This window comes from Pteropus alecto, unplaced genomic scaffold (genome assembly GCF_000325575.1).
Source record: "Pteropus alecto unplaced genomic scaffold, ASM32557v1 scaffold191, whole genome shotgun sequence".
Classification (NCBI taxonomy): domain Eukaryota; kingdom Metazoa; phylum Chordata; class Mammalia; order Chiroptera; family Pteropodidae; genus Pteropus; species Pteropus alecto.
Genome location: NW_006434181.1, coordinates 891,762 through 906,180, shown reverse-complemented (window position 1 = coordinate 906,180; position 14,419 = coordinate 891,762). Strand labels below are relative to the sequence as shown.

The 14,419-nt window shown below is 42.6% G+C and overlaps 3 pseudogenes; 1 reads left to right on the top strand and 2 right to left on the bottom strand.

The window, feature by feature from the left end:
- Positions 1-1,861: 1,861 nt before the first annotated feature.
- On the bottom strand, positions 1,862-1,979 carry LOC112477509 (annotated as a pseudogene).
- Positions 1,980-4,670: 2,691 nt separating this feature from the next.
- The window catches only part of LOC102880918, a 93,408-nt pseudogene continuing 83,659 nt past the window's right edge, over positions 4,671-14,419 (top strand).
- Positions 11,811-11,932, bottom strand: LOC112477517 (annotated as a pseudogene).

Below are 14,419 nucleotides of genomic sequence, written 5' to 3'. Positions count from 1 at the left end.
TTATCCTCCCACCAGATGAGCAGAACCAAATCAAGGATCCTATGAGGACCTTCAGGTGTTAATAAATTGAAAAGGTCATCCCAAGCCAGGACTGTTAAAATTTAAGTTTCTTATTGGGTTTATTTTTAGATAGATGGGAGCTGAGAAAATTTGGCTAAGACTTCCGATTTGAGATCTTATGATCAGGGACACTGACAACTTCTGTTCTTTCTAAGGTGTTCTTTCTAGGCTGCAGTTCCACTTTGACGGTTGATGAATTTATGTGAACTCAGCAACAACTCAGGCCTGAAGAGACCAGCTGGGCTCTGGCCTGGTGTCGTGTTTACCTCTTGCATTACTTTTGGTGGTGTGGGATTTGAAAAGGGAAATCAAACACCAACAATTTCACAGACATACCTTTAATGCAGCCTGTTTTGTCAAGTCAAGAGATATTTAACTGAGGGTTCTCCCTGGAATGCGACTCCCCCACGTGGGGTCCTAAAGATGGTTTGACTTGGAGTGTGGATTTTATGTGTCTCGATTTTCCTGGGTGCATGGCATAGGTAAACATAGCAAACCTTGATATTTACACTTGGTTACTGTCCTTTGAGGAACCAACCATTAAAAGTGCCAGTGATGACGTGTTCACTCCATCTGTGTGAGGAATCATGACAAGCTTTCAGAGTAACTCAAGAAGGACCTCTAGTGACAGCATTGGGGCTGTGCCGCTCCTCACCCAGGTCCCCTGGCTCCAGGGTCTGCCCACATGATAAAAGAAAGTCCATTGGATCCACCTCCAAGACATCCTTGCAGTGTCACCCTAGCCTTGGGGACAATGGCCTTACATGGACTGCCTGTGCCCAGGCTGTCTCCAAGTGTTTCCTCAATTTTTCTGTCCTCTAAACCTCCCCTTCCTCACACTTAGCTTTTTCCCTCATGATTTCCTTGGGGGTCCTGACTCTCCCTTCTATGCTTCACTTCTGAGGGAGGAAGCTCCTGCAGGTTCTGCCAGCCACAGGCTTCTTTCTCTCATCCCTCCTTCTGAGGTTTAGTTCTCTTTCACAGGTCCTTCTGATGCAGGACAGGGCAAATTTCCCCAAGCGAGGGGAGGCCAAGCCCTGCACCAAGAGAAGAGGGTCCTTTGGCAGAAAGAATTCAACACAAGCACCAAACAGAGTGTGGTCTTCTCTCAGAGACAGAGAGTAAGAGGGACCAAGAGAGGCTTGGAAAGATAGTAAGTAGAAGGGGTGGGAGGTGAGTGTTCAGGGAATTCAGTTTATATATCATTCTTTAGTTTCTGTGAGTTATTATTTAAAAGACTTTGTTAACCCATTTCCTTTCCTATTGACATACAGTGAGGAGGGGGAAGGGTATATAGCGTGAAAAGGTAAGAATATATAGAGTGAAAGATCTGCTGGCAGTTCCCAGCCTTTAATCCATAGGTTCCCCATGGTTTCGGCTATAGGAAATGACTCTTGGTTCCTGTTTCCCGCTCCACAGGTGTGGGGAAGGGGTTGTTAGCAATCCCAGTAGAAATCTTCCTTTGTCCCGAACATAGGGCTGATCAGCACATTGCAGTCTCAGAATGTGGCTTGATTAACATTTTTAATTCTCTTGCCTCCTCCCTACATTACTTCCTCCCTCCTCAAGAACCATGGTGCACAAGGAGGTGGGGGTCCCACCACTATTGCACATGGGTGGGTCTCAAACTCAGACCTTCGACATTCTAAAAGAGAATGAAAAGGTAAACCACAGACTGAGAGAAAATCTTTACAAAAGATTTATTTGGTAAAGGACTATTGTCTAAAATATACAAAGAACTCTGTCTCTCTGTCTCTCTGTCTCTCTGTCTCTCTCTCTCTCTCCCGCTTTAATATTTTTATGCCTATAGCACCTATCTTCCTAGGTGGTCTCTCATCCAAGTACTAACCAGGCCTGACCCTGCTTAGCTTCTGAGATCAGATGAGATCGGGTATGTTCAGGGTAGCATGGCCATAGACTAAAATATACAAAGAATTCTTAAAACTCAACAATAAGCAACCTAATTAAAAAATAGACCAAAGACCTAAACAGACATCTCTCCAGTGAAGATATACAGAAGGCAAACAAGCATATGGAAAGCTGCTCCACATCATATGTCATCAGGGAATTGCAAATTAAAACAGGATATCACTACACACCTACGAGAATGGCCAAAATCCTGAACACTGATGACACCAAGGGTTGGTGAGGATGTGGAACAACAGAAACTCTCATTCATTGATGGTGGGAATGCAAACTGGTACAGCCACTTTGGAAGACATTTTGATGGTTTTTATAGAACTAAACGATTCTGACCACATGATCCAGCAATCATGCTCCTTGGTATTTACCCAAAGGAGTTGAAAACTTATGTCCACAAAAACCTGAACATGGATGTTTATAGCAGCTTTGTTCACAATTGCCAAAACTTAAAAACAAACAAGATGTTCTTCAGTAGGTGACCAGATTCATAAATTGTGATACATCCAGCCAATGAAATATTATTCAGAGCTAAAAATAAATCAGTCATCAAGCCATGGAAAGACAGAAGAAACTTAATACATATTGCTAAATGAAAGAAACCAATTTGAAAAGGCTGCATACAGTATGATTCCAAATATATAACATCTGGGAAAGGTAAGAGTATGGAGATAATAAAAAGATCAGTGGTTTCCAGGACTTTAGGGGATGGAAGGATGAATAGGCAGAACACAGAGGATTTTTAGAACAATGAAATAATTCTGTATGGTACTGTAATGGTGGATACATGTCATTATACAGTAAGTCTTCATTTTATGTCATTGATGTTTTGAGACTTTAAGCAAAATGACATGTATAAAACCAATTTTATCACAGGTTAATTGATGTAAATAACAGTTAAGTTCCTGTGGCATCTCATCAACATTATAATGAAACGACAGTGACAAAGACCTGCTGTACAATTGTCAATACTCATCGACTGTATAATACCAAGAGTGAAGCCTAATGTAAACTATGGACTTTGGGTGACTATGTTGTGTAGGTTCATTGATTGTAACAAACGTATCACTCTGGTGGAGAATGTTGCTAATGGGGGAGGCTGTGTATGTGTCAGGGCAGGGAATATATGGGGATTCTCTGTACTTTCCACTCAATTTTACTATGAACCTAAAACTACTTTAAAAAATAAAGTCTGTTAAAAAAAAAAGTTTGAACATATAATTGCAGAAATCCACTGACAGTGTTGAAAGAAGACAGTATTTTTCATTCAGCTTTAAATTCACATTCCACAATTGGACTTGCTCCTTATAACAACTCCAGATTAATATATACATGCATATTTTTATAAATCTCCTAATTATTTTATGTGTGCATAATTATATCGTAACATGTTTTTTTTTTTCTTTCTTATAACAGCTTTAATTCGTTAAAAGGAAACACTTAAAATATCTTGTAATTTATGTAATCATGTTTTGGAATTACTTAATTTTTCGTGTGCTGGTGCCTTCCTCCCCCCAGCCCCCCAAATGAAAGTAGTCAGGGCCCCTTATGTATGAAAGGCCCCACTCTCAGTCCCTTTTACAGGCTGGCAATGTCTTGCACCTCATGCCCTTTTTCCTACTCTGTAGTTTCCTGTAGTTTCCTACCCAAGCCTCCAATTCTGTGAGCAGTTCTGTGATAGGCCTCCCCTCTTATCATTCCCTTTTGTGACCTTCAAGGCCTCACATAATTTCACCCTAACTCAGCTGGCTTTGTCAACCTTCAGGCCTCCCTTCCTCAAAGCCCCAGCCAATCTGCAGGGCTTCCTCCTTGTATGGAAGCTGCCATCCTGGCTGGAGTTTCTACAACCCACAAGTCCCATCACACCATGGGGCAAATGAGCAAATGGGGATATTCTAATTCTGCCATTCCTGGTATCACCACAAGCTTGGATTCATCACTTGGGAGTTTTGCCGGTAAAGCTCAAAAGATTACATTAAAAATCCCATGGTATTGAATTTGATTGGAAGTGTGAACTCATATATTTTATGTCAAAATGATAAATGTATTTTATTCAATGAAAGGCCCCCAAATAAGGCCAACTGATAGTAGTGAGCACTCTTACACTCAAATTGTGGTCTCTAACCACCCTTCTCCACTGAATGAAGCCAGAGGTCCATAAAGAAATGGCTGATTCCAGGTCTGGGGCAGGAGATGCACAAAGTGAGTTTGGAACATCTAGTGATATGAGATGGCAAGGTAGATACCCAAGACTATCAGTGTCATGTCCAAAAGACTCAGGAGATAATTTGAACGATTGCCACTGGCCAAAGATGGGACAACCACCTGAGCGTCAATACGAATAAGAACTGCAATGGATTGTAAACGCATAAAGTCTGCTTAAATCCATGAATTCATATGTTGCTAAAAACAAACACAAAATAACTCATTGTCACCACTGGGAACATACTCATTTTGAAAAGTGGTATATAAGAGGGAAAGAACTGAGCATTTATCCTTCTCTTCCTATATCAACTGTACCACTGGGTAATCAAATAGTAGATAAGAGGAACTTTTTTGTTACAGATATATTCCTACCACTGAGTGAAGAGGAATAATGGAAATAGAATATCACCATTTTGCAGCCCTAATAAATGTAGGCATTAATGGTCAACTTCTAGCATTATAATAGAGAGACAACCAGGCATGACATGCCTCCTGATGAAGGAACAATCACCACCTATGACATAGCCTTGCTAATAAAGAAAAACCTGAATCAAATCAAGCCTCTAGCTCTAATGACAAAGTTTAGGAAATGCAGAGAAGAACGTGTGACTCCTTTACTTTTCAAGCTCCGGTATGTACATGAATCACCAGGGAGCTTGTGAAGATGAAGTTCTGATCCAGCAGGTCTGGGGTGAAACTACAATACTTTGCATTTCTAGCAAGGTCCTGGATGCTGCTGCTGCTGCCCCCAGAGCACACTCACTCTGAGCAGTGAGGGTTAGATGACCCCATGGAGATGCAAACAGAAAAATCCATACAGAAATAAACTCTGCAGAACAAACAACCTACCTCCCCCCTCCCTCCTCTGAAAAAGTCTTAAGAGACATATTAACTGGACGCAATGGGTGATCCTTGTTTGGATCTTTATTTCAATAAACTGTAAAAAAAGGGGGAAAAAAGGTGACATTTGTGAGATAATTGGAAATTTGAACATTGACGGGATTAGTTTCCTAGAGCTGCTTTAACAAAGTATTGCAAAGTGGGTGGCTTAGAATAACAAAAAATTATTGTCTGATAGTTCTGGAGGCTAGAAGTCCAAAATCAAGGTGGTACTGGCAGGGCTATGCTCTCTCTAAAGGCACCAGGGAAGTATCCTTGCCTCTTCCAGCTTCTGGTAGCCCTAGATGTTCCTTGGCTCATGACATCATAACTCCAATTTTTATTTATTTTTATTTATTTTTTAAATTAAGTTTATTGGGGTAACATTGGTTAATACAATTATATAATTTGCAGGTATATATTATAACTTGACACCTGTATATTCTATTGTGTATTTACCACACAAAGTCCAGTTTCCTTCAGCTACCGTATATTTGGTCCCCTTTATCCACTTCACCCTCCCTCTATATGTGACCCTCTTTAACCGTTTACCTCTCCCCTCCTCCGTCAACCTCTACCCTCTGGTACCCACTAGTCTATAGTCCATGTCCATGAGTCTCTGTTTGTCCTGTTCATTTGTTGCTTTTAGGTTTATATCCCACGTATAAGTGATATCAACTTTTTGTGATATCACTTATACGTGGGATGTAAACCTATGTGATTTTCCACTTTTTCTGTCTGGCTTATTTTGCTTAGCATGATTATCACGAGGTCCATCCATGTTGTTACAAATGGCAGTATTTCATCTCTTCTTATGGCTGAGTAATATTCCATTAAATATATGTACCACAGCTTCTTTAGCCAATCATCTATTGTAGAACACTTTGGTTGCTTCCATGTCCTGGCCACTGTGAATAATGCTGCTATGAACATTGGTGTGCAAATATCTTTTCAGATGTGGGTTTTCAAGTCTGTATGAGGGTTCCTTTTTCTCTGCATCCTCTCTAATATTTGTTATTACTTATCTTGCTGATTACAGCCATTCTAACAGGTGTGAGATGATATCTCATTGTAGTTTCGATTTGCATTTCCCTAATAGGTAGTGATGTTGAACATCTTTTCAAATATTTGTTGGCCATTTGTATGTCCTCTAGGGAGAAGTGTCTGTTCAGGTCCTCTGCCCATTTTTTGATTGGATCATTTGTTTTTTTGTTGTTATTGATAACTCCAAGTTTTACACGGTGTTCTCTCTGTATTTCTTCCCATGATATTTCCTCTGTGCAAGTCTGTCTTGATGTCCAAATTTTCTTCTTCTAATAAGGACACCAGTCAGATCAGAGTGGGCCCACCCTATAATGACTTCATTTTAGCTTAATCACCTCTATAAAGAGTCTATTGCCAAATAGACTCCCATTCTGAGGTACTGACGGTTAGGATTTCAACATATCTTTTGGGGGTGGGGAGGAGATACAATTCAACCAACAACACTAGATATTTGATAATATTAAGGAAATAATGTTAATTTAAAAAATGGTGTTATAATGTTATTATTGTTATGTTTAAGAAATTTTTTCTTCCTTCAGAAAAACATACTAAAATATTTACAAATAAAATGATATGATGTATACAATCTGCTACAAACAATATGGGAGCAATTATGTGGTAAATACAATCCTGTAATAGATGAAATAACATTGCCTTGAGTTAATTGTTGAGACTGGGTAACAGGTATACAAAGGGTCATTATAGTATTCTGTTTACTATTATAAAAAGTTTGAAGTTTTTAATAATAAAAGGAAAACAAAAAATATGAACAAAAAAACAACAAAAATGAAAAACTTTCCACAATGCTGACTTGGCCCAGTCTCTATATTGGATTGTCCCCAAGCCCACCTTTTCCTGTTACAAGAGTCCCCTCCTGTAGGAAGCCTAGCTGGGGCTATCCTCCTGAGTCCCCAGGAACCTCTGGGGCCCACACATCCTACTGGGTGTGTACAGTGTATCCCCCCAAACTTCCTTCACTCCCCTGCCACATGGTAGCCTCCTCTCAGCCAGCTTTCCTTGTACAGGAAAATGCCTACAGAAGTCTTTGCCCTCTTGGGGGCAGCCACTGCTCAGGGAAGAGATACTCCAGCCCCAGTGCAGCAACAGGCTGGAAGTTCATGCAAGCCCATGTGTGTGGGGTGGGGGAAGGTGAGATTGGGGGTGGGCACTGCCCTGGGCCCCATCTTCTTCACCACAAGGGCAGGCCATATGGTCTTTGAATGGACAGTGGCTTGAGGACATGCTTCCCCCATCCCTTCCAACCCCCAAAAGAATTTGGCATGCCTCTACTTGCAGTTATTTCTTTTCCTGCTCTCTGAGGGGCTCTGGGCCAGGCCACAGGGGGAGGGCATCAAGGCCCAATGGTCCCCTGATAGGAACGCTCTGTTCATCAGTAGGGAAGAAACCTACAAGCAGAGAGTGTCCCCCAAGAACTCTGTGAATTCTGTCCCAGGGTCCCTCCCTGCAGGAGCAAGACAACCTTGTGGATATTAATGACAAGACAGATTGGCATTGTGAGAAATTCTGAGATCTTAATGATTGTTTAAACTGCACAGATTAACACCTTTAAGAAAAAAGGCTTCTGTAAGTATAACCTCATACGGAGATAATATAAAAAAGTCTGAACTCAAGGTCCCTTGTGAAAGCAAAGCTCAGCTGAAATGGCCCCTGACCTCTTCTGGGTTACCTCACAGACCCTGCCCTGCTGGTTTTCCACAAAAGCTCTCCTCAGAGGCTCACCCCTGGGACTTGAGTAGGCAGGTCTCCCTTCCAGGGCTCCTCACCCACACCTATGATCCCACAGGGCAATGAGGGAGGAGAAAGAAAACTAATAGGAAGGATAGCTTCTTAGAGTCTCCTAAGGATAAGAGTCTTGGCCTCATGGCCTTCCAGCCCAGACCACCATTGCTAGAGGGCTGTATTCCAGCTTCCTTCATATATAGCTGCAGAGAGGTCACCTGTAGGCCAGCCACAGATGCTCTCTGGGTCATCCCACATGGTAAATTCTTTCCACACCTGTTTATTGACAACTACTATCTCCCTGGGACAGTTCTAAGTCTCTGGGAATAAAATCAAACACAAGAGACAAAAATCTCTGCATTCTAGAAGGGAGGACAACAAGAAACAATAAATGCAGCAAAGAAGTAAATTGCAGTAAGTGTTAGGGATATATGCCATGAAAACATTGAAAAGGGGGGCAAAATAAGGAAGAAGCTGTGGTCAACATACAGATGTCTCCTAAAGAAAACCCTAAGTTCAGTATTCTCTTGAAGAATAGGACTCTCTGGCAGCCCCTGGGCTTGAATCTTAACTGGCAAGTGCAGGCAGGGGCCACAGCTGTGGTACCCTTCATTAGCCACAGTCCCTAGCATCCCTTAATGCCTCCCAAGGGCCGCCTCAATCATTTATGCTTTCTGCCTGTTTGTGTGGATGTTAACCTGGGATAGGAGTATACATACATTCTCATTCTTCAGCATTTTCAAGTTTGGGGCAGGGCTGCTCAAACTTTAATGTGTTTCAATCACCTGGGGATCTTGTGAAAAGGAAGGTTCTAATTCAGCAGATCAGGGGCAGTCCCTGAGATCTTCTATTTTTGATGAGCTCTTAGGTGGTGCTGATGCTGCTTGTCCATGGACCACATTTGAGCAGCAAGGGTTTCATTGACTGAATCCATTGACTTGAATATACCCACAAACATTTACTTTGGACCAATTTAAAAAACCCATCTTATCTTCTGGAGAATACAAACAGTCCAGGCTGGTCCTTGTACTGTGAGCATTTACTGCTAACTGCATGCTACTTCAGAGAACTCCATCAGTTATAGATACTGTGAGCTCACCCCAGGGGCTTCCACCCTGTCTGCACATTGGAATAACCTTGGAGAGTTTCTAAAAATACCTGTCCCCAGACAATTAAATTCAATGGCTTCACCAGAATGGTTCTAAATACTTCATGGGTGATAGCACTGTATGTATGGTCAGGGTCAGAAGTCAGAAAGGTGTCTGCAGCACATGAGATGAGGCATCAGAAAACATTGTGGAACAAGTGATATGGTGCATTTCCTGTGGATTGTGTTGAATGAGAAAATGATAAGACTAGAGTTGGACAAAAGGGCCCAAGATCAAGGGAGGATGAAACAGGGTGGAGGATTTGAATGAAGTGATTCAAAAAAAACCCCCCACAGAGCCTCTTGAAGTATACTTTGCTTTTGCAGTGACCGGTGTCAGTGCTTGAGCAGGTGGGAAGAACTGCAGGGATGCAGAGGCTACTGAAACTTGCAAGGTGGACGTTTTGAGACAGAAAGGACTGGAACAGTTGGCAGGGGTGCATCAAGAAGGACTCAAGTCCTGGGAATTTGCTTCATTTGTGAATTCTAAACAGGACTGGATTCGTGTTTTAGAAAAACTGTGTTGTGTGGAAGGGGGAGGGCGGATCAGAGGCTGGAGTCAGGAAAACCAAGTCAGGAGGTTCTTGGCTTTTGGTAAGAGGCAAGAGCATGTCCAGGATCAGGGGCTTGCTGTGGGGAGTTAAGGTGGGACTTAAAGCGTGGGGAGAGCCCCGAGAAGGCCCAGAGTTCTCCAATGCTCCCAGCCTCACTGGCTGATTGCACTGGACCATAATGTGGTCCCAGGTAAATCTGAGAAGAGGATGGCAAGGAAGGTCAGCTGCCTTTCACTAAAATGATTCTCGTGCTCAACCTTATTTCTTAAAGGCTTGGAGCCTAACTCTCATTGCCACCATTCATGACATCATTCAGCGGAGGGAGGATATTTGTAAATTTTCCTGAATGTCTCAATGTTTACTAAGACGAAGGTGAGAAGATCACAAGCTGTCACTGCCACTTTTGTGTTGCCTGCTTGCTTTGTGGGAGAATGCCAAAGAGAATAAAATTGATGACATTTTGCCTAGAGATCTGCTTTGGTATGTAAATATGTCTGTTCTTTCAGATTAGACATCTATGGGCTTTTATTTCTTCTGTACAATCGAATTGGTTTGATTTCCTGTTTCAAGAGCCATGTTTTTTTCACTTGATCCCCACACATGTAGCACACTCTGGTGCTTATAAGAGGGAAACAAATGCTAGAAGGCAGATAGTAACTATAGATAGCCAGCACTAGAGTTCTTAGGGAGGGACCTTTTTTATGTAGAAAAATGCCCTTCTGAAGTGTTCTAGAAGGACAAGAGTCGTGGTATGCAAGGAGATAAGAAAATAAAGTTACACCATTGTGCTAAGAAATGAACTGAAATTTGGGAGAGCTGAGAAGAAAGGGGAGAGAATGGGAAGGAGGGAGGATTAGGGTCCATGGAAAAGGGAGCCAACAAGAAATTCTTGGTGATGTGGTTGTTGCAGGACTCTTAATTATTCTTATTAATTACGCTAGGCTAGGGTGTTGCTATCCAACTAAAGCTTACATTGCTGTCATTTAAACTGCCCTAAAGATTTGAGAAAATCCATGTTCTCAGTGTCTCATGTGGGTGGTCTTTGGCATATAGGGAAGTGGATTAAGGAAAAGGATGAAGGTTCATCTCCAAGTCATGAGGAGATGAGGGAAGACACAGGACACAGAGGGATGAGTGAGAACAGAGTCAATGGGGAGTCATAAATAGTCATGAAAATAGAAACCCTGAGATACCTGTAGAAATCTTGGGGAGAGTATTGGACAGGCCACAGGATGAAGGATGATGACGTGACCCAATCCTACTGAGTTCCTGAGGCCAGAGGCAATGTAGACATTTGTAGGATTTACCACATCCACATACCCACCAGGGTAAGGTAGCCACATGTCAGGGCACATGACTAAACTCAGCTCTCAGATCATTTCTGTAGTAGTCAGGTCTTCTTTTGGTTTTAAGAGACAGAAACTCAACCCAAACTGACATAAGAAGGGGGAAAAGTAACTTATCGGTTCATTCATTTAAAAAACTAGGAGTAGTTTCAAGAACGGCCGACTAAAGGGCTTGTGGGTCAACAGCGAAACTGACAGTTAACAGTAAATATGTTTAGGTGTTAGATCATAGAATCAAGAGAGATAAGTATAGGCTTTAACTAAATGTTTCAATTGCTTTGGTTGTCACGTAGCTTATAGTCAAAGACTAAGAAAGTATATTAGTCATGTTCTGAAGGACTGCCTGTAAAGCAAGTTCCAGGAGAAATGTTTAAAAGTATACTTTGCTTGAGATAATAGAAAAATATAGCTAATTATGTACAATAGCTTGAACAATGGTGATAGTCACAAGATGTCTAATTTCTACTTTTTTGCTTTAAAGATACCATCACTGATGCACAATCATGAAATATTTTGCAGAATCTTGGTTCTTCAACCCAACAGCCCTTGTTCTCACAATATAATTTTGTGTTGCTGATGTACTGTTTCTTTGTCAATCAGGAAAATATATTTATGTTTTGCAGAAGGAATAAATGCCTTTAAGAAAATTGAGACTAGCTGCTGCCACCCAGAAGTCTGGTTGCACAAAATGTTATCTGTAACTGAAGAAACACAGACTCTCTGATACTCCCCTCAATCTCCTACTCCCCGTCTACATTAAAACTTCCTACTTTTGCTTTTTGAGAAGACAAATTTGAGAGATCTTGCTCTCCAGTCCTCTCACTTTGTGTGTAGTAGCTGTGGTGAAGTGCCGGAACAGAGTTATATGCAAAGCAATATAACTAGAAGGGTCGGTTCTGACATTTTCTTTTTTTAAGCCTACAGCACCTGGTATTCCTAGGTGGTCTTCTCCCATCCAAGTACTAACCAGGCCTGACCCTGCTTAGCTTCCGAGATCAGACGAGATCGGGCATGTTCAGGGTGGCATGGCTGTAGACCCAGTCCTCTCACTTTGGCCAAATTGAATAAACCTTCCTCTGTCTCCAAGCACTGGTGTCTCACTACCGCACTGGACACATGGACCTGAATTTTGGGAGGTGATTCAGTAACAATGGCACTCCAGGTTTCTCTAGTTCTTGGTGTCAGGTTTCTTTGCTGTTAGCTGTATTCTTAGGCAGATGCCCCCCTGGTGGCCGCAAGACTGAAACACAGAATTCTGAAGTGTGTGTGTGTGAAATTAAACAAAGAAAATGAAAGAAAAAAATATGGCTGAATAATGCCAACAGAAACTTGCTGGCAGGGTGTAGCAGTTTCTATAAGCAGGGATAAGGGTTACTGTGAACCTTTGCCTTGGGAGATAGATCCCTTTTTACAAGTGAAGAGGAAAAGTTGCAGTAGAGTTGAGGCAAGAGGAAAAGTAAGTGGGCAGAGGACCTCTGGGTTAGAGTGGAGCTTCTCTAAGACGAAATCCATTCTTGGTCTAAGCCTTGTGTGGGTCTTGCCTTCATCTTCCCAGTCTCCCTTGCAGCTAGGGTGACCATGTGATCTGCTCTGGCCAAAGAGAAGTGAGGGTTTTGCTTGGAGGATTTCAGGCAAAACTTTTGCTTGGAGGGTTTCAGGCAAAACTTTTGCTGTCCTCAAAAAGGGCTATGGAGACTAAAGTCAGTGCTTACCCTTCTTCTGCCCTCCTCCCTTTGAGCCCTGTAAGCTGTGGCAGCCATCTTTTGATCCTACTTTTTTCTTCCTTGGACAAAAACATGCTTTGGAGCCCCAGCTTGGGAAAGAGTTTTTAGCTCTCCCTAAACCACATGGATTAAGAATATATATTTTTAATTGTAAAAGTAATACATACTCAACGTAAAAATTAAAATACCCAGATATGTATAATAAAAGGTGAAATTTCCTCAGCCCTACTTCTTCCTCCAATCCCAATTTTGAAGAGGTAACCCCAGTTAACAGTTTTGGAAGAAGACCCATGACTTTTTCCAGGGGTCTATCTGCCATGCTGAAACTTTTCCTGATGAATTCTGTGATCTCCATCTATGTGAACACACAGGTCAGTCTCATTCTTTCAGGTGGCTCCAGAGTAGGTCCTTGGTGGGCTCTCTCAGAATTTATTTAGTTATTCCTCTGTGAATGGAAGTCAAGGGGGTCAACTAATATTACTTTTAGTCTCACTGCCTTGTTTTCCCTAGATAAAAAGAAGGCATTGTCATTGTCTTTATCAATTGACATTTAGTGAGTGGCCACCGTATACAGAACACTGTGCTCTGTTGGGGGACATGGAACACAACCATGTGTTGTGTTCTGAGGGCTTGGTTGGGTCAGTATGTCAAAAGATAAGGTCTCACCTGAGTACAAAATGAAGAAGTTTGAGAGGAGGGAGTGAGAACAGGGGGTGGTTGACTGGGTTGGTCCTCACATGAAGGAGAAGTTATTGGAGCTGATTCTGGAAGTTTGGGTAAGTGGCGGGGAGGGTGCCTAGACTGGGTAGCAGGGTGGCCAAAGATGCAGAGGCAAGGAGGATGAGCACACCTGGTTCTCCAGACAGTCCCCAAGGAAGCATTGTTCTTCTCAACAAAGGTAAAATTAAGGCGCCAGAACTCATTATCCGGCTTTTCTCAGAGCTCAAAGACTAATACCTGCTTCTGTGGTAGTATTTTTTTTCTTTCTCTCACTCTCACTTTTTTTTTTTTAAAAATAAAAATAACTGTGAAGGGTTCAATATGCCTTTCTTTAATGACATCTCAGCACTTAGGTCTCAGCAGTGCATTGGTGGCAAAGAATGTCTACTATCATTGAGGCTGCTTGCCTTTATTTGAAGTGTCTGGCTGAGCTATCTCCTTGTGACATACTTCTTTCAGAGCAAATTATTCATGCCCTATGGCCCCCACTGCTACCCCAGCCCCCCCGCTCATTCATCCTGCAGGTGTGAAGACAGGCCTGGCCTTTGTGTTTGCAGAGTGTGTCCCCCTCCCTCTGTTCTCTCTTGGATCCCCTCCAGGCCTGTCAAGGTTTTCCTCGCTCTGGACTGTGCGGACTGTGCATCGTGAGGGTTGATGTCTCCTGTCATCCAGGCGAGGACTGCACAGTCCCCATGCCGCCTCTAATCTCCCCCTCCACAAAGGGCAGCCTTGTCACTCAGGGGAATGGCTTGTCCATCCCACTTTGTATAGGAGGAAGCAGGGCTAGCAGAGTGCCCACAGCTTTCCAACCGACAGGCTGCTGGGGGAGGGACAGGTGGGCGGAGGGCCTGGGCAGAGAGAGGGAATGAGGAACCATCTTGGGCTACCAGAGTCAAGGAGCCAAGCTTATGTTGGGAGAATTGTGATGGCACTGTGCACTCCAGCCCTGCTAGTTAGCGGATAGTATGTGTTTGGTGGGAGGTCTGGGTGATGGTCTCAGGGTCATAGTAGGAAAAGAAAATGACCTACCGAGGTAGGGTTGGTGGCTCCATTCTCCACCAGACTTCCCACTTTTTTCCT